This window comes from Pongo pygmaeus, chromosome 3 (assembly GCF_028885625.2).
Source record: "Pongo pygmaeus isolate AG05252 chromosome 3, NHGRI_mPonPyg2-v2.0_pri, whole genome shotgun sequence".
NCBI lineage: Eukaryota > Metazoa > Chordata > Mammalia > Primates > Hominidae > Pongo > Pongo pygmaeus.
Window position 1 is genome coordinate 131,153,313 of NC_072376.2, and position 22,871 is coordinate 131,176,183.

Consider the following 22,871-nt stretch of genomic DNA (forward strand, 5'->3'; position numbering starts at 1 on the left):
TGCCAGTCTGTAGTATAATTTGAAGTCAGGTAATGTGATTCTCTCCAGTTTTGTTCTTTTTGCTCAGGATAGCTTTGACTATTCTGGGTCTTTTGTTGTACCATGTAAATTTTAGGATAGTTTTTTATTATTAATATTTCTGTGAAGAATGTCATTAGTGTTTTGAAAGGGATTGCAATGAATACATAGATTGCTTTGGGTGATATTGACATTTTAACAAAACTGATTCTTCCCATCCATGAACATGGAATATCTTTCTCTTTTTTGGTGTCCTCTTCAATCTCTTTTATCAGTGTTTTATAGTTTTCATTGTAGAGATCATTTCTTTGGTTAAATCCTAGGTGATATGGTTTGGCTGTGTCCCTACCCAAATCTCACGTTGAATTGTAATAGTCTCCACTTGTCAAGGGTGGGGCCAGGTGGAGATAATTGTATAATGGGGGCAGTTCCCCCACACTGTTCTCATGGTAGTGAGTAAGTCTCATGGGATCTGACAGTTTTATAAATGGGAGTTCCCCTGCACAAGCTCTCTTGCCTGCCACCATGTAAGACATGCCTTTGCTTCTTCTTTGCCTTCTGCCATGATTGTGAGGCCTTCCCAGCCTTGTGGAACTGTAAGTCCATTAAACCTTTTTCCTTTATAATTTACCCAGTCTGGGGTATGACTTTATTAGCTGCATGAGAACAGACTAATATGGTACATATCTAATTTTATTTGTGGCTATTATAATTAGGATTACTTTCTTGATTTCTTTTTCAGATTGTTCACTATTAGCATATACAAATGCTACTGATTTTTGTATGTTGATTTTGTATCCTGCAACTTTACAAAATTTATCAGTTCTAATAGTTTTTTGGTGGCATCTTTGGGTTTTCCCAAATATAAGATACCATCTGCAAACAAGGATAACGTGACTTCTTCCTTTCCAGTTGAATGCCCTTTATTTCTTCCTCTTGTCTGATTGCTGTAGCTAGGACTTCTAGTACTACGTTGAATAACAGTGGTGAAAGTGGGCATCCTTGTCATGTTCCAGATGGGAGAAGGAAGGTTTTCAGGTTTTCCCCATTCAGTATGGTTTTAGCTATGGGTCTGTCACATATGGTTTTAATTATGTTAAGGTATGTTCCTTCTATGTGCAGTTTTTTTAGGGTTTTTCATGAAGGGATGTTGAATTGTATCAAATGCTTTTTCAACATCCACTGACATGATCATACGGGTTTGTCCATCATTCTATTGATATGATGAATCACATTGATTGATTTGTGTATGTTGGAACATCCTTGCAAGCCAGAGATAAATCCCACTTGGTCATGATGAATGACCTTTTTTACCATATTAGTGAATTTGGTTTGCTAATACCTTGTTGAGGCCTTTTGCATCAAGATTCATCAGAGATACTGGCCTGTAGTTTTCTTTTTTTGATGTGTCCATGTCTGGTTTTGGTATCAGAGTAATACTGGCTTCATAGTATGTGCTGGGAAGTATTCCCTCCTCCTCTATTTTTTCAGAATTGTTTCAGTAGGATTGCTATTAGTTCTTTTTTAAATGTTTAGCATAATTCAGTATTGAAGTCATTGGGTCCTGGGCTTTTATTTACAGGGAGATTTTTAATTACAACTTCAATCATGTTACTTGTTATTGGTCTGTTCAAGTTTTGGATTTCTTCATGGTTCAATCTTGGTAGGTTGTATGCATCTAGGAATTTGCCCATTTCTTCTAGATTTTCCAATTTTTTGGCATACAGTTGCTCACAGTAGCCAGAAATTTTCATATGAATTTCTGCATTATCAGTTATAATATCTCCTTTTTCATCTCTGATTTTATATATTTGGATCTTCTTTTTTTTTCTTCGGCAAGCTAAAAGTTTGTCAATTTTCTTTATCTTTAAAAAAACTTTTTGATTCATTGATCTTTTGTATTGTCTTCTTCATTTCAATTTCATTTACTTCTGCTCTGATCTTTATTATTCCTTTTCTTCTACTAATTTTGGATTTGGTTTGCTCTTCCTTTTCTACTTCTTTGAGGTGCATCATTAGGTTGTTTATTTGAAGTTTTTTTTTTTTAATGTAGGCACTTATAGCTATAAGCTTCCCTATTAGTACTGCTTTTGCTGTATTCCATACAACAAAATGGTACATTGTGTTTCCACTATCATTTTTTCCAAGAAATTTTTCAATTTCCATCTTAATTTCTTCATTTACCCACTGGTCGTTCAGGGGCATATTGTTTACTTTCCATGTGTTTGTATAGTTTTCAAAATTCCTCTTGTTATTGATTTCTAGTTTTATTCCATTGTGGTCAGAGAGTGTGCTTGATATGATTAACATTTTTTTGAATGTTTTAAGACTTGTTTTGTGACCTAACATATGATCTGTCCTTCAGAATAATCTATATGCTGGGGAAAAGAATGTGTATTCTGCAGTCTTTGAAGGAAATGTTCTGTAACTATCTATTAGATCCATTTGGTCTATAGTGTAGATTAAGTCTGATGTTTCTTTGTTGATTTTCTGTGTAGAAGATTGATGCAGTGTTGAAAGTGGGATGTTGAAATCTCCAGCTATTATTATATTGGGGTCTACTTTTCTCTTTAGCTCTAATAATATTTTCTTTATACATCTAGGTGCTCCAGCATTCAGTGCATATATATTTAAAATCGTTACATCCTCTTGCTGAATTGAACCTGTTATCATTATATAGTGACCTTCTTTGTCTGTTCTTACAGTTTTTGTCTTGAAATCTATTTTGTCTGATACGAATATAGCTGCTTCTGCTCTTTTTTGGTTTCCATGGACTTGGAATATCTTTTTCCATCCCTTTATTTTCCATGTGTGCTTTATAGGTGAAGTCTGTTTCTTGTGGGCAACAGATCATTGGGTCTCGGTTTTTCGGGGGTTTTCTTGTTGTGTTTTGTTTTTTTTTTTTTTGAGATGGAGTCTCACTCTGTCACCAGGCTGGAGTACAGTGGCATGATCTCGGCTTGCTGCAACCTCCGCCTCCTGGATTCAAGCAATTCTCCTGCCTCAGCCTCCTGAGTAGCTGAGACTACAGACATGCACCACCACGCCCAGCTAATTTTTGTATTTTTGGTACAGACAGGGTTTCACCATGTTGGCCAGGATGGTCTTGATCCCTTGACCAAGTGATATGCCTGCCTCAGCCTCCCAAAGTGCTGGGATTACAGGCGTGAGCAACCGCACCTGGCCTCATTGTTTTTTTATCCCTTCAGCTACTCTATGTCCTTTGAAGAACTGTGTCCTTTGAAGAACTGTGTCCATTTACATTCAATTTATAGATAAGTAAGGACTTACCCCTGCCATTTTGTGATTTGTTTTCTGGCTGTTTTGTGGTCTTCTCTTCCTTCTTTCTTTCCTTCATGTCTTTCTTTTTGTGAAGGTAATCTTCATTGGTGATATGATTTAGTTAGTTGCTTTTTATTTTTTGTGTCTCCATTGTATGTTTTTTGATTTGAGGGTATCATGAAGCTTGCAAATACTACATTATAACCCATTATTTTAAGCTGATAATAACAGTTTGCATAAACAAACAAAAAGAAAATTTACAAAGACTTCATGCATTAACTTTGTGCCCCTGCTTTAAGTTTTTGTTACTATTTATATCTTATTGTAATATGTCTTGAAAAGTTGTTGTAGTTACTATGTTTGATTGGTAAGTCATTTAGTCTTTCTCCTTAAATAACAGTAGTTTACACACCACATTTACAGGGCTACAATATTCTGTTTTACTGCAAACTTACTATTACTAGTGAATTTTGTACCTTCAAGTGATTATTTATTGCTCATTAATGTCCTTTTCTTTCTTATTAAAGTACTCCCTTTAGCATTTCTTGTAAAGAAAAGTCTGATGTTGATGAAATCCCTCAACTTTTGTTTGTCTAGGAGTCTTTATTTTTTCTTCATGCTTGAAGGATATTTTCATCAGATATACTATTCTAGCATAAAAGTTCTCTTCCCTTCAGCACTTTAAATATGTCATTCCACTCTCTCTTGGCCTGTAAGGTTTCCACTGAAAAGGCTGCCACTAGATGTGTTGCAGCTCCATTATTTGTTTCTTTTCTCTTGCCGCTTTTTGGAAACTTTTTTTATCCTTGACCTTTGCGAGTTGAATTACTAGATGCCTTGAGTTAGTCTTCTTTGCATTAAATCTGCTTGGTGTTCTGTAACCTTCTTGTACTTGGATACTGATATCTTTCTCTAGGTTTAGGAAGCTCTCTGTTATTATCCCTTTGAATAAACTTTCTATGCATATCTTTTTCTGTACATACTCTTTAAAGACAATAACTTAGATTTGCCCTTTTGAGGCTATTTTCTAGATCCTGTAGGCATGCTTCATGGTTTTTTATTCTTTTTTCTTTTGTCTCCTCTGACTGTATTTTCAAATAGCCTGTTTTCAAGCTTGCTGATTCTTTTTTCTGCTTGATCAACTCTGCTATTGAACGACTCTGATGATTTCTTCAGTATGCCAGCTGCATTTTTCAACTCCAGAATTTCTGCCTGATCCTTTTTAATTATTTTCATCTCTTTGTCAAATTCATCTGATAGAATCCTGAATTTCTTCTCTGTGTTATCTTGAATTTCTTTGGGTTTCCTCAAACAGCTATTTTGAGTTCTCTGTCTGAAAGGTCACATATCCCTGTTTCTCCAGGCTTGGTTTCTGGTGCCTTATTTAGTTTATTCATTGAAGTCATGTTTTCCTGGATCGTCTGGATACCTGTAGGTGATCATTTGTGTCTGGCCATTGAAGAGTTAGGTATTTATTGTAGTCTTTGCAGTCTGGGCTCTTTATACCCATTCTTCCTGGGAAGGCTTTCCAGATATTCAGAAGGACTTGGGTGTTATAATCTAAGCTATATCTGCTTTAGAGAGGACCCCAAGACCAGTAACACTATGATTCTTGCAGACTCATAGAGGTACTGCCTTGATAGTCTTGGGTAAGATCCAGAAGAATTATCTGGATTACTGAATACTCTGGTTCTCTTCCTTTACTTTGTCCCAGTCTCTCTCTCTGCTGAGCCACCCGGAGCTAGAGGTGGAATGACATAAGCACCCCTGTAGCCACCACCCCTAGAACTGTGCTGGGTCAGACCTGAAACCAGCAGAGCACTGGGTCTTGCCCAAGCCCTGCTGTAACCACTCTCTGGCTACTGGCTATGTTCATTCAAGGCCCTGAGGATCTGCAATTAGCTGGTGACAAAGCCAGCCAGGCCTATGTTCTTCCCTTGAGGGTGATGAGTTTCTCCAAGCCCAAGCCCCAGGAGGGTCCAGAGGTGCCATTCAGGAGCCAGAAACTAGAGTCAAAAATCTTAGAAGTCTACCTGGTGTTCTACTGTACTGTGGCTAAGCTGGCACTCAAACCACAAGATGCAGCCCTTCCCACGCTTCCCTCCCCTTTCCAAATGCAGCGAGCCTCACCCCATGGCCACCACCACCTCAGGCCCATGGGGAGTACTGCCAGACTACCACCATGTTTCCTTAAGGCTCAAGGGCTCTTTAGTCAGCTTGTGGTGAATGCTGCCTGGCCTGGGACTCACCCTTTAGAGCAGTGAGCTCCCTTCTGGCCTAAGACAAGTCCAGAAATGCCATCTAAAAGCCAAGTCCTGAAATCAGGTACCGTGAGAGCCTACTTGGTTTTCTACCCACCTGTAGGGCCTACCTTTTATAAACTTTTTATCCAGGATAGCTTTCTTTTTTGTCTTTGGGGTGGTATAGTAACTAAGCAAAAAGGTAAGCAGATTTAATTTTTCTTATTAGTCATTTAAGATTTTTATTTGCCTTTTATAAGGAGTCTTTAATTTAAAATACTGAAATACTTTAGAAGCTTCTGCATTATCAGTAGGCATCCATAGATGAGAGTAATTTGGAAAGCTTCATTTTCTTTTCTTTTTTTTTTAAATTTCAACTTTTATTTTAAATACAGGGTACATGTGCAGATTTGCTACATAGGAATATTGTATGATGCTGAAGTTTGGAGTACAGGTTCCCTCACCCTGGTAGTAAGCATAATATAGTACTCAATAGGTAGTTTTTCAACCCACCCACTCCCAACATCGAGTAGTCCACAGTGTCTGTCGTTCCAATATTTATGTCCATGTGTTCTCAATGCTTAGCTCCCAGTTATAAGGAAGAACATGCAGTTTTGAATTTTCTGTTTCTGCATTTATTTGCTGAGGATTATGGCCTCCAGCTCCATCCATGTTGCTGCAAAGGCCATGATTTCATTTTTTTATAACTGCGTACTATTCCATGGTGTGTATGTACCGCATTTTCTTTATTCAATCCACCACTGATGGGCAGCTAGGTTGATCCCATGTCTTTACTACTGTGAATAGTGCAATAATGAACAGACAGTGCATATGTCTTTTTGGTAGAATGATTTATTTTCTTTTGGGTGTAAACCTAGTAAGGGTATTGCTGAGATGAATGGTAGCCCTGTTTTAGGTTCTTTGAGAAATCTCCAGATAGCTTTCCACAGTGGCTAAACTAATTTAAATTCCCACTAACAGTGTATAAGTGTCCACTTTTCTCCACATCTTCACCAGCATCTGTTGTTTTTTGGATTTTTAGTAATAGCCATTCTGACTGGTGTGAGATTTTATCTCACTGTCAGTTTGATTTGCATTTCTCTGATGATTAGTGATGCTGAGCATTTTTTCATGTTTGTTGGTGACTTGTATGTCTTCTTTTGAGAAGTATGTGTTCATGTCCTTTGCCCATTTTTTAATGAAGTTATTTGGTGTTTTGCCTGTTGATTTGTTCAAGCTCCCTATAGATTCTGGATACTAGGTCATTGTTGGATGCATAGTTTGCAGATATCATCTCTCATTCTGCAGATTGTCTGTTTGCTTTGTTCATAGTTTCTTTTTTGTGCAGAAGCTTTTTAGCTTAATTAGATCCTTTTTGTCTTTTTGTTGCTGTTGTTGTTGCAATGGCTTTTCATACTTAGCCAAAAATTCTTTACCAAGGCTGACTTTGAGATAAGTATTTCCCAGGTTGTCTTCCCGGATCTTTACAGTTTGAGGACCTTCACTGAAATCTTAATCCATTTTGAGTTAATTTTTATATACGGTAAAAGGTGGAGGTCTGGTTTCACTCTTCTGCATACGGCTAACTAGTAATCTCAGCAACATTTATTGAATGGGAAGTGCTTTCCCCATGGCTTGTTTTTGTCAGCCTTGTTGAAGATCAGATTGTGGTAGGTGTGCATCTTTATTTCTGAGTTTTCTATTCTCTTCCATTTGTCTTGGTCTGTTTCTGTACCAGTACTAAGTTGTTTTGGTTAGTGTAGCCTTATAGTAGTAGTGTAGTAGGAGGAGGAGTAGTAGTGTAGCCTTATATAGTGTAGCCTTGAAGTTGGGTAATATGATACCTCTGGCTTCATTCTTTTGCTTAGGATAGCTTTGGCTATTGGGGCTCTTTTTCAGTTCCATATTTATTTTAGAATCATTTATTCTGTGAAAAATGGCTTTGGTAGTTTGATAGGAATAGTGTTGAATCTTTAAATTGCTTTGGACAGTATGGCCATTTTTACAAAACTGATTCTTCCAATTCATCAGCATGGAATGTTTCCCCATTTATGTCATCACTGATCTCCTTCTGCAGTATTTTGTAGTTCTCTTTGTAGAGATCTTTCACCTCCTTGGCTAGCTGTATTCCTAGGTATTTCATTTTCTTTTGGCTATTGTAAGTGGGATTATGTTCTTGATTTCACTCTCAGCCTGGACTTTGTTGGCATATAGAAAATGCTCCTGATTTTATACAATGATTTTGTACCTGAAACTTTACTAAAGGTGTTTATCAATTCTAGGAGACTATTGGCAAAGTCTTTAGGATTTTCTAGGTATAGAATTACGTCATCAGCAAACAGGGACAGTTTGACTTCTTTTCCTATTTGGATGCCTTTTATTTCTTTCTCTTGCATGATTGTTCCAGCTATGACTTCCAGTACTGTGTTGAACATGAGTGGTGAGAGTGTGCATCTTGGTTCTGTTCCAATTCTCAAAGGGAATACTTCAAGCTATTGTCCACTTAGTATGATGTTGGCTGTGGGTTTGTCATAGATGGCTCTTATTATTTTGAAGTATGTTCCTTCATTGCCTAGTCTGTTGAGGGTTTTTAACATGAAGGGATGTTGGATTTCATCAAAAGCTTTTTCTGCATCTATTGAGAAGATCATTTCATTTTTGCTTTTGATTCTGCTTATGTAGTGAATCACATTTATTCATTTGCATATGTTGGACCAGCCTTGCATTCCAGGAATAAAGCTTACTTGATCATGTTTTATTAACTTTTCAATATGCTGCTGGATTTGATTTTCCAGTATTTTGTTGAGGATTTTCATGTCTATATTCATGAGAGATATTGGTCTAAAGTTTCCTTTTTTAATTGTGTCTCTGCCAGATTTGAGTACCAGACTGATGCTGGCTTCATAGAATGTGTTAGAAAGGAACCCCTCCTCTTTGATTTTTTGAATAATTTCAGTAGGATTGGTATCAGTTCTTTGTATGTCTGGTAGAATTCAGATGTGAATCCATCTGAGCCAGGGATTTTTTTGGTTAGTAGGTTCTTAATTACTGATTCAATTTCAGAAGTTGAGAGTGGTCTATTCAGGTTTCCAATCTCTTCCTGATTCAGTCTCGGAAGATTGTGTCCTTCCAGGAATTTACCCACTTCCTCTAGATTTTCTAATTTGTGTGCATAGAGTTGTGAGCCCTCATTTTCAACTGCACTTCTTCAAGTGTAGTGTTGTTTCTTTGGAATGTTCCATTGTAATTTTAATTACCTTTAGTAAGATTTTGCTATTTCTAAAAGTGTTTGCTGTTTCCAGAACCTAATACTTACACATGTAAGTGTGGGCATAGTCAGCAGGTAGATTACTCAGTTCTTAAGAAAATAAGGATCCCATTTTTATCTTGAATCTTAGCTTTAATTCTCAGATCCTCTTAATCAACTTAGCCAATAATTTTTTCCTACCTCAGCACACAAGAAAAACAAAGGAGGTAGAACACAAAAATCCCTATAAATTTCCAAAACCAAAGTTTGCATCCCTGGAAATATTGCCATTTTCTACTGGTTTCTGTCTGAACCATTCAGACATAAGAGGCCTGTAACTAGATCCAAGCCAGTTAATTATCAGATCCAATCAGATTCCGGACCCAGTTCAGTTTTTTTGTGACTTCCAAACCTAATTTCGATCAGAAATTTGCTCAAACTCAGAAAGCTCAAAACACAAATATGTGGAGCTTTGAATTCTGAGAGAGAACTTACCATCATCCCCAGTTGCTGTGAAAGAGCAATGGACACAATGGGCCCTGCAGGTACCTCGCTTAGTCACTTGATGCTCCTGGGGGTCACTGGAAGCTCTAATTCGGATCCCACTTCTGACACCATCTGTTAAAAAAAAAAAGCCTTAAACAAATTAAACTTAACAGAGTTTAACTGAGCAAAGAATGATTTGTGAATCTGGCATCTGGCAGCCTCCTTAGCCAGAGTAAGCTCAGAGAGACTCCAGTGCAGCCACGTGGTGGAAGATTTATGGTCACAAAAAGGAAAGTGACATACAGAAAATGGAAGTGAGGTACACAAACAGCCAGATTGGTTACAGCTCAACATTTGCCTTATTTGAACATGGTTGAACAGTTGGCTGCCTTTGACTGGCCAAAACTTGGTGACTGGCACAAGAGTAGCTTACTGTCTATTTAAACTTCCAGTGAGGTTACTGTTCACTATGTACAGAGAAATCTTTAGGCCAAACTTGAAGTATGTAAGGAAGCAACTTTAGGATAAACTTGATTTAACAATATTACATGTGCATATGTGTATATACATATGTGTCTTTGTGAATATAAATATAAATCTATCTATATATATTCTCTAAGATATTGGCACTTCTAATAAAGTGGTTATTAAATAATATTTGGAGATAAAAAACAATGAATTTGATTAGTTTAGAAAGCAGAGAAAGTTAACAGAGGTAATTCTAAGATGAATATAGTTGTTTATCATATTCAGTGTGAACTCAGAGTCAACAAAACCGTGATTTTCTTAGTATTCACTCACTCCATACCTGTGTACAAGTAATTGGCTTATTATATTAAAGTTGCTTTTTACTTCATTTTATGTTAACTCTAAAAAACTGTTAATTCTGGAGTTTTTAAATGTTGTTCAATTTCTTTTCATTTTAATAATAATATTGTTAATGTTATCATTGCTTCTATTTTCTATGTGCTTAACATTTCTCTAGAGTTGAGCAGGCCTTATCTTCCACTTTATAGTGACAGTAAATTCATTTGTGAGTGGGGAAGATTTTCATTTATGCAGATGGGCTTGAGATAGACAAATAGATACTCAAAGAGAACAACAGAGAAATACACAAGAATATACACAATATGCATACTAATTTATCATCTATTTACAGAATGATAGACATTGCCATTGAGTTCATATGCTAGACACATTGAGTTTATCTATTTATATATCACTTAAAAAATAGAATGGAAATCTTCCTATATACAGTAAACCTTTCCCTGCCCTCTATATCAGGATATTCCACCCATAATTTGCTTATCTCCTTGTGCTCTAATACATTGACACTCACAGAGTATAGGACAGTTGTATCTACATTAGATGGTTCCAGTTAGTGATGCTAATGTTCTTGTTCAGCTTTTCATAGATGTTTATTTCTTCAACTTTAGAGATAGAGTTCAAGATATTAGTCATTTCTTGCTGCTATTCTCTGCCAGATAAGTCAATGTAGTACAATGTGAGAGTCTAGGCTTTGCATCCAGATAGACCTGGGTTTAAATCCTGATCAACTGTTTACTAGTTATATGGCTTGTCTGACTGTAAAGTGGAGATGATAATATCCACCTCCATAAGGTTTCTTCTTATAGGTGATGACAGTACAAATATACAGTACTGGCCACCTATTGAGTTTTTTTTTTTTTTTTTTTTGAGACGGAGTCTCGCTCTGTTGCCCAGGCTGGAGTGCAGTGCCCCGATCTCGGCTCACTGCAAGCTCCGCCTCCCAGGTTCACACCCTTCTCCCACCTCAGCCTCCCAAGTAGCTGGGACTACAGGCGTCCGCCATGATGCCCAGCTAATTTTTTGTATTTTTAGTATAGACAGGGTTTCACCGTGTTAGCCAGGATGGTCTCGATTTCCTGACCTCGTGATCCACCCACCTCGGCCTCCCAAAGTTGGGCTTTCAATAGATATGTGTCTCTTGCCACTACCCTCTACAACACCCACACCACCCAACACCCACCCACATTCATCCCCTTCTCATCCTTTCCTTCCTGTCATCTGTGAACTGGGCAACTACATAACCAAGAAGATTTGAATTACATCTAAACCAAAACCCAATTATTATAATAGAAGTATTTATTTATTCTGAGTGTACACTATTAATTAGCAAAACAAAGAACATAAGCCTAAAGGCTAATCTATTTGGACCTTTAGGTAGGTAATATTTGAGATGGTCCTTGAAAGTTGATAGGATTTAGACTGAAAGACATATGTAGAGCAGCATTCTGTACAGAGGAAACTGTTTCAGGCCTAAAGCACAGCATAGAACAAGGAATGATTCAATTTATCTGAAATATAGGGTGTGTGTGGTAGAAGATAAAACTCAAGAATGAATATAGGCCTGTTTTGTCAAGGATTCTGAGCACCAGGTTAAGAAGTTTAATTTGATGGAAAATAGGAGTTACTGATATTTCCTAAGCAAAGGACTTTTGTTTTAGGAGGATTTCTCTGGTGTTAGCATTTGGGATATATTAGTGCTGGGAGAAACAAAAGTGAGGCGGTCATTTAGAAAGTCATTAGAGTGGTTCAAGCAAAAAGTAACAAAGCCTAACTCTCACACATTACTAGTGGTAATGTAAGTCAGTACAATCTCTATGACAGGCAACTTGGCAATCTCTACCAACATTACAAATACACATACCATTTTCCTTAGCCATTCCACTTCTAACAATTTATCCTCAGATATATTTTCGAATGAGTGAAGTGATGCATATACAAAGTTAATCATAATAGCATAAAACCTTAATAAGAACTTGAATAACTTACAGCACATTCATAGTAACAGAATTACAGCATATATATATAACAAGAATGGGGAAGTCCCTTATGTACTGATTAAAACAATCTCTAAGATGTATTAAATTTTTAAAAATTAATGTATAAAATTGTGTACCATTTGCTTCCATCCGTGTTTTAAAAATAAAAAAAAAATTCTGGAATAATACACACACACACACACACACACACATTATATCGGTGGCTTCTTGTTGAATCCAAAATAAATATTAAAAGAAATAAGGCCTAAAGTCAAAGTGGTACCTATAATATCGGAGAGATAACTTATTAGAAGTTGACAGTGGGGGAAATTTTATAAAGGAAGAATATGGACTTAGAAGAACAGAAATTTGTAGAAAGCCTAATATTGAATAGTATTATGCCATGTTATAGCATGAAGCAGATGAGTGTAGATTTGCATGCTTTGAGCAGAAAGAAAATTTAAGAAATCATGTTTGTAGAATATAATTGTCATCCCAATTTTGCCAAACAGGCACCAAAATGCTTGGAGATTTATTGTTTCACCCAAAGTCACACAAGTGATGACACAGTAAAAACAAAAAACTTCTTTCAAAGATTTATCTAAAGCTCCAATGGCATAGACATTTAGACAAGTATAAAAAATTGCCTTCACAGCTGGAAGTGCCCTCTTCCTCCCTCACCAGTTACCCATGTACCTTCCCTAACAAGGTGAATTTTCTTATTCAGCAGGAAATGTTCCCTAGACATTAGTGTTTAATGAAACCATTTATTAAAATCCATGTAATTCTTTCAAAATTCTAACATATCCGAGTCTTGCCTGATTCTGATAATAATATTCATGCAAAGATTTTTAGAAAATTTTCTTTAAGTCAGTATGAAATTTTGACATTTAGTCAAGATTGAATCTATGGTTCAGATTTCATAACCTCATTAAGTCTCCTTGTGCCTCTTATGTGCAGTTCTGGGTACTTACTATTATGTAGAAGGGTTGACATTTTTAGAAAGGAAACATTTATAAACCCTAGTTCTTTTTAACAAGCTGATTTAGCTAGTTCCTAAGATAATTTACTTTCAGAAAGTATAACCCTTTACGACATAACAATATTAACTTATAGATTGATTTATCTATCAATATTTAAAGGAGTTATAATTTAAAGCAAGAATAACAAATAATAAACCAAATGTGAGTCTACCACTGCAAAATTTTTAATAGATATCTGGTTTAGTTACAGTCTTTTATGCACTTCTCACCTTTTATCCCCAGAGTTAGAAACTTCCATCAGGGTATTATTCTCACTGCAGCTGAAACAGCCCTCCAGATGCCAGCAGCTTTGACAGTAGGTGTCCTCTAGTGCTGACTCATAAAGGTTTGAAATTTTTTATATTTCTGGTCTTTCCCCCATGTCTGCAGAGATGCCTTTCTAGGTATTTTGCTTTTAATTAAGTCTTTATACAGTACCTTAGCTGACTCTTGTATCTGGGTCAGTCTTCTCATCCCTGCAAAGCCCTGGGAGAACTACTTCACTTAGGTTATCTTTGTGCCATACTTTACTTCTTAAAATGTCTTATTTCAATCAAAACAGATGTGGCTTGCATAGGCCCAGTCAAGCCCTAGTATTTTTTCTCTAATAAAGGAACAGTTCATGGGTGACTTTGTTAATACCTAGCAAGTGTTAATTCTTTAGCATTGTTCTTTTTGTCCTTTGAGTCTTTACTCTCTACTTAAAGAACTGGGTTTCTGAACAAAATTAGTACCTCAAAATTTGTAAACACTTCACAAACCCCTTCATTAGAGGGACTGTCTTAAAATAAATAAATTTTTTAAAACTGTAAATGTTTGAATATTTAGAAACTTAACAACAATTAATCACTAGCTTTTTCAAACCCAGCATTTTTTAAATCACAAAATAAATATATTTGTTTGGTATTTTGATAACCCTCTCCCCCCAGAGTGAATTCAGCCTTATGAACAAATACAATTAATTGAAACCTCCTAGTAGTGAAGCTGATCTTTGTGATTACCTAAATTTAATTCATTCACATATGAGCCAAAATCAAATTTTCATGTAGGTCGATTTTCTCAAAAGTTTTTGAAGTTAAATTAAACATATTTAGAGGTGTTTAATTTAATGCTCTTCCTATATCTATTATATTGTGGAGGTAGTGATTTAAAACAAAGAAGCAAAATGCTTCCTGCTGGAAAATAAAGACGTTTTCATTGCAAAATTAATATAACCTTTGTGCTATGCTGCTGCTTAAAAAAGGATTTCTATTAATTAATCATTTTAAATATATCATAAGAAGTAACTGTATTCATTATTCTGTCACTTTCTAACACTAAAGGAACAAGAACAGCTGTTGTCTGGCCTCTAACTGCAATGGGGTCTTTCAGAATAATACAGAAAGAACATTAGAACAGCATGAGCAAGATACACAATTCAAAATTAATCGAAAATTGGTGATCTGAGAACTGGAGATGTTCTCATGACATGTAAATATTTGTTCAGCAGCTAAAGTAATAGCAATGCATTAAACCAATAGAATTACTTTTGACACCTAACAGAAATGTTAATTGATCATCAATCTTTAGCTCGTAATAAAAGGGCTGAACTTGCAGTTCTGAAAGTATAGCCAGAAAAATTATGTGAGAGACATAAATGTTATAAAAAAGACAAACTGCTCCAAGCTAAATTGCTTTAAATTACATTGACCTCATCACTGTACCTTTGAAACCTGTCCCTAATTGAGAGCAATTGATTCACCCTTCCAACTTTCCTTTAAAGCCTATCAGATCCCAAATTCTAAATGTTAAGAACCTTTTGCCAAAGTATTCTGCAATTGAGCTTTCCTTTGAGATTCTTAAGTGATGATTAAGGCACGAGCCAGGTAGAAAAACAGTACTCAATGAATTTAAACCTTAGAAATTAAGGTGACATCTTTTGTCTCCCCCTGGAGAAGATGATAAAGTGAAAGTAATTTTTAGCATAGGACCATTGTAATTACACAAAAACATGAAAAATAATAGACACCAAAATGAGCTGTGAGAGGTACAAACATGCCAAAATTTCTAACACCTACCCACACCCAGAATAAAAATGTCAAGTTCCTGGAAATTAAGGAGGATTTGTGGGGAGGATTTTTGGAAAGAGTTGTGCTGTGTGTTGAGCATGATCCCACCACCCTCTACCCACAGGAGAACAGAGGGGTCACTGCCTGCTCTGCTGCTCAGCTGAGCTCTGGCTTGAGGGTCACTGAGACCATCAGAGAGCTTGAGAGGTATTCCCTGCAGGAGGGGGACACAGTGGGTTGGTGTCTGCCTTACAACTAATAAATCCAAAGTATGAGAGAGAGATTGGCTAAAGTGGTATCAGAAGAAGAAAGAACCACATATGAGAATTATGTGCCCTTTTTTCCAAAGACAGATCAAAGGCTCCCAAATCCCAGGGCCCAAATGTGCAACTCTTAAAAGGAATATTAGCCTAGGATCCTTTTAAAAGGGACCCTGCTTGGCCGGGCACAGTGTTTCACACCTGTAATCTCAGCACTTTAGGAGGCCAAGGCAGGCGGATCACGAGGTCAAGAGATTGAGACCATCCTGGCCAACATGGTGAAACCCCGTCTCTACTAAAAATACAAAAATTAGCTGGGTGTGGTGGCACGTGCCTGTAGTCCCAGCTACTCAGCAGGCTGAGGTAGGAGAATCACTTGAACCCGGGAGGCAGAGGTTGCAGTGAGCCTAGATTGCACGACTGCACTCCAGCCTGGTGACAAAGTGAGACTCCATCTCAAAAAAAAAAAAAAGCGGGGGGACCCTGCTCAAGAGGGTTCCTGATAAAAGACCAGGGGAGGCACTGGCTACCAAAGGAAGTTGTACTGATGGGGCCCAGAAGTGATGACTCCAAAGATCTCAGATGATTTTAAACATACGCATATGACAGTATCAGTTGAGTAATAATTCCCTGCATCCTTTTCACTCCTTCATCTCCATGTCCCAGATACTAAGGGATCAGAAACCTCAGTAAGCAAGTAGAGTAAAGTCACCCACTGGAGAACAGAGCATTGATCAGACTTTCTTCCCAGCCTCTCTTGCAAATTCTCTCCTGCACCAGGTTCCAGGAGGATGAGAGGAGCAGATTTAATATTGCAAGTTTGGAATTGTTATTGTTTTTTGAACCAAAAGATTTAAACTACTAAATCAAGACTTAAAGCTATATGGCAACTTTCTGTCACCTAAGAGATTAGGGAGGCCATTCTGCAAGGGAAAACTACCCATACTGAACAAATTTTAAGGGGACAGTGGGAAAAAGAAGTAACATTGCTTTAGTAATTATATCCCATGAATCCTAATTATTTAACATATGAGCTACATAATTATTTTTAAGATTATTTCATTCATTTTATATTCAGATTTTTATACCATGAATATACATAGAAGTATAAAATTTCTAAGAATGAAATAAAAAGATTTTTAAATGTCTTGCTAATCATAATAGCCTCATATGATTAACAGATGTAAATCCATATTTCAAATAATCTTCTTCAAACTTTTGAAATTTGGGAGCCTACTATTGTTAAATGTGATTATATCATCACTGTTTTCATTGCATTAGGGGCTGACAAGGGTTCAGACTAGAAGGAGCACAGGGGTTGGCTCTGGCACTTTCCTTTCCTTCACTTGCGCTTTCATTATTATTAATAGCATTCACTATGAACCATGGTTTCTTAGTAATCTTTTTAAGACAATTAGGCTTTTTGTGATGGTTAGGCTAATTAAAGCTAGAAAGTACAATCCGTAAATCTGTGTAACTAGGCTCTCATAAACTGCCATGTACAATAATACACTGCAAGTAAAGTGTACAATGTGCCTGTGTCAAGGAGTCCCCTTGAGGAACTCCTTCTCTTCCCTCAGGCTTGCCCACATCCCAGAATAGGGCTTAGTGAGAAACTTCAGAAGGCAATGACTCAAAGTCCCTCACTTTTATGGACCCCTTCCACAGCTTGTTTGGGACCACTGTTTCTTTCCATTCCACTTTCCCTTGTATCAAACATCCCCTTAGGACAGGTAGGGTTGGAATAGCAGCAGGCATCTTTTTGGATCTAATTAGAAGAGGGATACAGTTAGTTGGGTTCACAATGCAAATAAAGCATTTGGAATTTGTATGATGACCTGATGAAAAAACATGCCACAATGTGCATTTTATTAATTGTTTTTTATAAATACAGCAGATAGAGGCAGCTACAGTCTGGATTAAAAGTAGAGAAAGGCCAGGCCTCATGCCTGTAATCCCATTACTTAGTGGGGGCAAGGTGGGCAGAGAGCTTGAGCAGCCCAGAAGTTTGAGACCAGCCTGAGCAACATGGCGAAACCCCATTTCTACAGAAAAATACAATAATTAGCCAGGCATGGCGGTATGCACCTGTGGTCCCAGCTACTGGTGAGGCTAAGATGGATTGGTAAATTGAGCCCAGGAGGTTGAGGCTGCAGTGAGCTGTGATGGAGCCGTTGCACTCCAGCCTGGGTGACAAAGCAAGGCCTTGTTTTTCATTCATTCTTTTATAAATAAATAAGAAATTATTATACCCAATATAATGTTTGATAATATCATACAACATAGCATCAACAGTATGCTATGACCATTTGCAGCAGAACAATCCTACACCTTTAAAGTCTACCTGATTTGGACATTTTTTAAAAAAGGATGAAGGGTTTTCTGAATGGCTGACTTATTTTTTCTATACAAGAGGAAAGAACCAAATGAGCTCCAAAGTATAAGTATACTCACATGCCTTCCTCAGAATAGATCAAATAATTATAACAGGTTAGCCTTGGGTGCAAGAATTTCAAGACAAGTCAAAATATCATATTTTACCCAATCTCAGGTAACATGGATTTCTTGGGTACTTACTATGTTGTTAGACACTATATTGAACTTTTAGCATGTATTATCTCATTGAATCCTCACATGTAATTCATCTGGAGCTGTTAAAGCTAACATTTGCTCCCCTATAATCTGATGAAAGACTATTTTTCTACCTTCCTTATTAGTCTCTTCACATTTGGTTTCTTTTTCATCTGCAGTTCATTATTGATTGGAAGCTAAATCGTCAAAGCTAACACAATTTCCAAATAATGCTTCCCAGCCAGCAAGAATCATGCAAAATGTAAAGCAGTGATTTGACATGAAGAGGATAATTTTTCTCACAGCTCGAACATAAATTGTCACCATTCATGAACTCCAGTAGACTGCTCTTCCTTTATGATTTGTTCTTATTCATGCCCCAGGTGAATAGGAATAAAGCCCAGGGCACTGAGCCAGTGTGCTGAACCCAAGACAGGTGGCACATAAGATACTAGCCTTTAAAATATGCATTCGGTTGGAACCTGCAATTTCATCCACTTCTAAAAATTTTTCCCAGGAATATAGTCAGACACAAACTAAGATGTATCAATGATGATGACCAATCCAGTGTTGTTTACAACAATAAAAATTATAAGCAAACTAAAGGACCAAGAGTAGAAAACTGACTAAGGATATTGTGATAATTAATAAGATAAATTACTATTTAGTCATTAAATATATATATACACATTTTAAACTATTTTTAACAATGTATTAAAATGCTAAAGATATATTGCTAAGCAGCAAACACTATGTATCAAGTTATACCATACATTAACATACACATACAAAATTTTATATACAAATAATTTATACATAATTTATAATATATACTTTTTAATATAAATCCTATATATAAGATTTTTATATATGAAAACAATTCAGAATTTTTTTCTCTTTTTTTGACATTTTCTGTTTTTTACCTCGACTGTATAATTTTTAAAAGCAAAAAGATCACTTATGATATAGACTTCAACAAATACTTTTCAGTAGGCTATTATGTAATTAAATTAAGTTTAACAAACATTTCTTTAATGAACCATACACATGACTGTAGATATAATAAAGAGTACAACCTGGTCCCTGCTCTTGAGCTCACAGTTTAGCAAGAGGAACGTATAACAAGTCAAAACAACTAATCCTAATAGTTGTTATGAGAGAGAAGTGGAGGTACAAAGAGGAAGTAGTCACCTCAAACTGGAAAAGCCATGGTAGGTAAAGAGACAGGAAGGTATTCCAGGTGGAATAAAAAACATCTACCAATGTATGTAGTCATGCACACTGGAATGGAAAGTAAAAGCAAGTAAGTGGGATAATATGAAGATGAAGAAGAAGGTAGGGGCATTATCATGATGGACTCTTGAAGCATTAAGGCACAGACTCTACAGCTGCACCAGCCACATGTGAATTGAATTCTTGAAATGTGGCTAATCCTAATTGAGATGTACTGTAAATATAAAATACCACACCAGATTTTGAAGACTTCGTATTTAAAAATGAGAAATAACTCATTAATAATTTTTATGTTGATTACATGCTGAAATGACATTTTTGTGTACATTGGGTTAAATTAAGTATATTATTTAAATTAATTTTATTCAATTATTTTTATTTTTCATAATGTGGCTACTAAAAGTATATTTTAAATTATACACATGACTCACAGTATGTATCTATTAGACAGCATTGTTCTAGAGGATAGATTAGAGGAACACAGTTCTGGAAGGAGGAAGACCAGTTAGAAAGCTTTTAAAGAACCCAGGTAAGATTCAATGAGAGATTAAACCAGGCAAGTGCAAATAGGGATAAAGAGGATCAGTTGGGGTTATAAAAGAGTGTGCATTGACAAAACAAGTCCAGTTCAATAAGAAATGAGGATCTGGTAAGTGTCTGGAATGCCCTCAGTTTTCTGGCTTGATAACCATAGGAACAGTAGTAACCTCAGGGAAAATAAGGAATATAAAAGGAAGACCAGATCTGTCTGTAAAGATACAGTCATTCAAATATTATTTATTGAGCATCTACTATGTGCTAGTTATTATTTAGCTGGTTAGGTGCTGGGAAACTAGCAATGATGAAGCAGATGAGGTCCCTGCTCTCCTGGAGCTTACTTACACTCTATTACAAGCACATAATGAGCTCAATTTAGCCATGCTTAAAGTGAGATGGCTACGGCACATTCAGATAAAAATGTCAACTAGACATTTAAGTATAAAATTCAGGAGAAAGATAGGAATGGTAGTTTGAGATTTGGGGATCACTGTGGTGATTCCACCTACGGGCAGCATGTAAAGAATAAAACCCTGAAAAACACTAGCTATCTAAAGGTAATGTGGAGAAGGAAGAATCAGTGAAAAATATAGATATAGGAGAACTGGGAGAAAACAGTGTCAAAAAAGCCAAGGAAGAATAAAATTTTAAGTGTGGTCAACCATGTTCAATGGGGTAGATTGGTTAACTCAATGACTACCAAGTATCCATATGTAGCTACAAGGCTATTGCTTACCTTTCAGAAGGCATTTTCCATGGGATGGTGGGGACAAAACCCAAGTCACAAATGACTGAAACGTGAATGGAGGTGAGGATTAAAGTCAGCACCTGAGTACTGTTCCTTTGAAGAACTTGGCTGGGTAGGACAGTGGCTAGAAAAGATAAAATCTCAAGAGAGAGCCTAAGATGAGAGAGATTGAAATATGTTTTCGGGTATGAGGGAAGGACCAGTGGAGAGGACTGAAAATAGAGGAAAACAGAGGAATATGTGATAGACTAAGATCACATGGGAGTTGAAAGCAGATGGGATGAAAAGCACTGGGGGATATATTAGTCTTCAGTACAAAATGGAACACCTTTGCTTGACACTCCAAGTGTCAGGAGGAATTTTTAAAAGACAAATGTGTAGAAAGAAGGACTTGAAAGAGTTCCTGCCTGATGACCAGCACTCCCTGTTAATTAGGGGATGATTAGGGAAAGTAGGGAGAGTGGAAACTGAACAGAAGGCCTCCAGAGAGGGAAGAAAGTTTAAAATAGCTGCTGAAGGGAACAGAAGAGCAAGGTGACAATGAATAAATAAGAAGAATATCCAGTAGTACTAAGGATTCCATTGAGATTGGGGACCATATGCTTATGTGCTATGAATAGCTCCTATTGTGTGTTTGTTCTCTAGCTGTGCTGAAGAGTCCATATGTGGAAGTGAACTAATTAAATGGAAGAACTGGCCCAAAGTCTCATATTTGCAGAGCATTGAAAGCAGAAAGATGATTTGGGAATCTGAGGGTAGTGGTAGCAGAGAAGTTCAAATCATTGCAGATAGAATCTTGCCTGGTAGAAGAAGTGATCAGAAGCACTGTGATTGACGCAGGAAAAAAATAAGAGGGTTAAGAGGTTGGAAGGCTGTCCTGATAAGGCTGGTGAGCTGCTAGAAAGAAATTGTAAATAAGAAATGATGTTTCTCCAAAATAACAATAATATATCAACAATAATAAATAGCTCTTTGTTATTAAGCAATTACTATGTGGCAGGCAGTGTATTAAAATTTTTTTAACTTTACATTTAATTGTAATGACAACCCTGTGAGGTAATTACTATTATTATATCCTTTTTGTTTTCTTTTAAACAAGTAAATTAAAGTACTGAGAGTTTAAATAACTTGCTAAGACTGTACAGCCAGTAGGTGGCGGAGCCCTCTTTCTTAATCACCGTACAGGCCAAAGGCAAAGACATGAAGATATAGTTTATTTAAAAAGGAGTAAGGTTTCACAGAAAACAGAGGGAAATGGATAGTAAGAAAATAAGTGGAGACTAGAGAGGCAGAGTTCAGAAAGAAGAGTACACAGTGAATGGAGATAAAGTTAGAGGAGACAAGAATAAATCATTGAGGAGGCCCACAATTTTAATGGTGCTAAAAGATTACCAGAATGAGTGGCATTGAAAAAATAACTGACCCTAGACTTTTTCAACTTTACAAATAAGATTATTGGAGCCAGCTCAAAGCACATACAATACATTACAGACAGTTCAGAGAATAAAGTTGAAAGGCCCATGCCAGCCCCCAAGGAACTTACCATCTAGAGATGAATAAAACAAGTATGTTTAAAAAGCACAAAACAAGCCAGGATAAGAAAATGTCAGAAAGACCAAACTAGGGGCTCTAGGGCTTGCATTTTTAAAAACATTGCATTTGCCTTGAGAGATATGAAACAGTGGACATGACACTCTTGAATACATAAAATTGAGCTAAGTAGCAAAGTGAGGCAGCGTATTTACAGAGAGAAGAAACTGTATAAACGAAGCCGTGGAGAGGCAAGTCCAAGGAATATTGTAGATCAACAAGCAAGGCAAGTTGGCTGGTTTGCCCTGAGCACAGAAGGGGTACAGAAGGGAAGACTGGAAAGATAAACTGGGACCATGTAGTGCCTTAGGTTGACACACTGAACTTTATTCAACTCAAAAGCTAATGAGGCACTATGAGAGGGCCTGAGCCAGGGAATTATAGTATAGGAAGTTCAGGCCCAGAGCATCATTAGAATATCCTTTCTGCTCAGAATTTTATACTTTTTTTTCAGAATGAGACGTGCTCATGTGATGGAGTACAATCTTGACAGGGATGGAACTCACACATTTTCCACGATGATAAAAATGAAACTTCTGGAGTTTGTTCATTGCCCTATATAAAAATAAACTGGTTTCCTTACTTTTTCTATAAAGAGTGTTTCTGGTCTAGGGATCTAAGTCAAGGAGAAAGAAGAACATGAAGTAAATTACAGTATACTCTTCCTTTGCCACATAGCCCTTAAAATGCCATGAAATAAAGCAAAAGTGAATGTGAAAGGCAGCCTTTTAAATAGAGAACTCATAAGTTAACATGCATCTGAGAGGTACATGGAGAAATGAAAA

At 36.7% G+C, this 22,871-nt stretch overlaps 1 protein-coding gene across 3 annotated transcripts in view; it reads left to right on the forward strand.

Moving 5' to 3' along the window:
• LOC129035728 (bifunctional heparan sulfate N-deacetylase/N-sulfotransferase 3) overlaps positions 1-22,871 on the forward strand; it is a 224,059-nt gene that overhangs the window by 154,505 nt on the left and 46,683 nt on the right. The gene's annotated exons all lie outside the window — the stretch shown is intronic.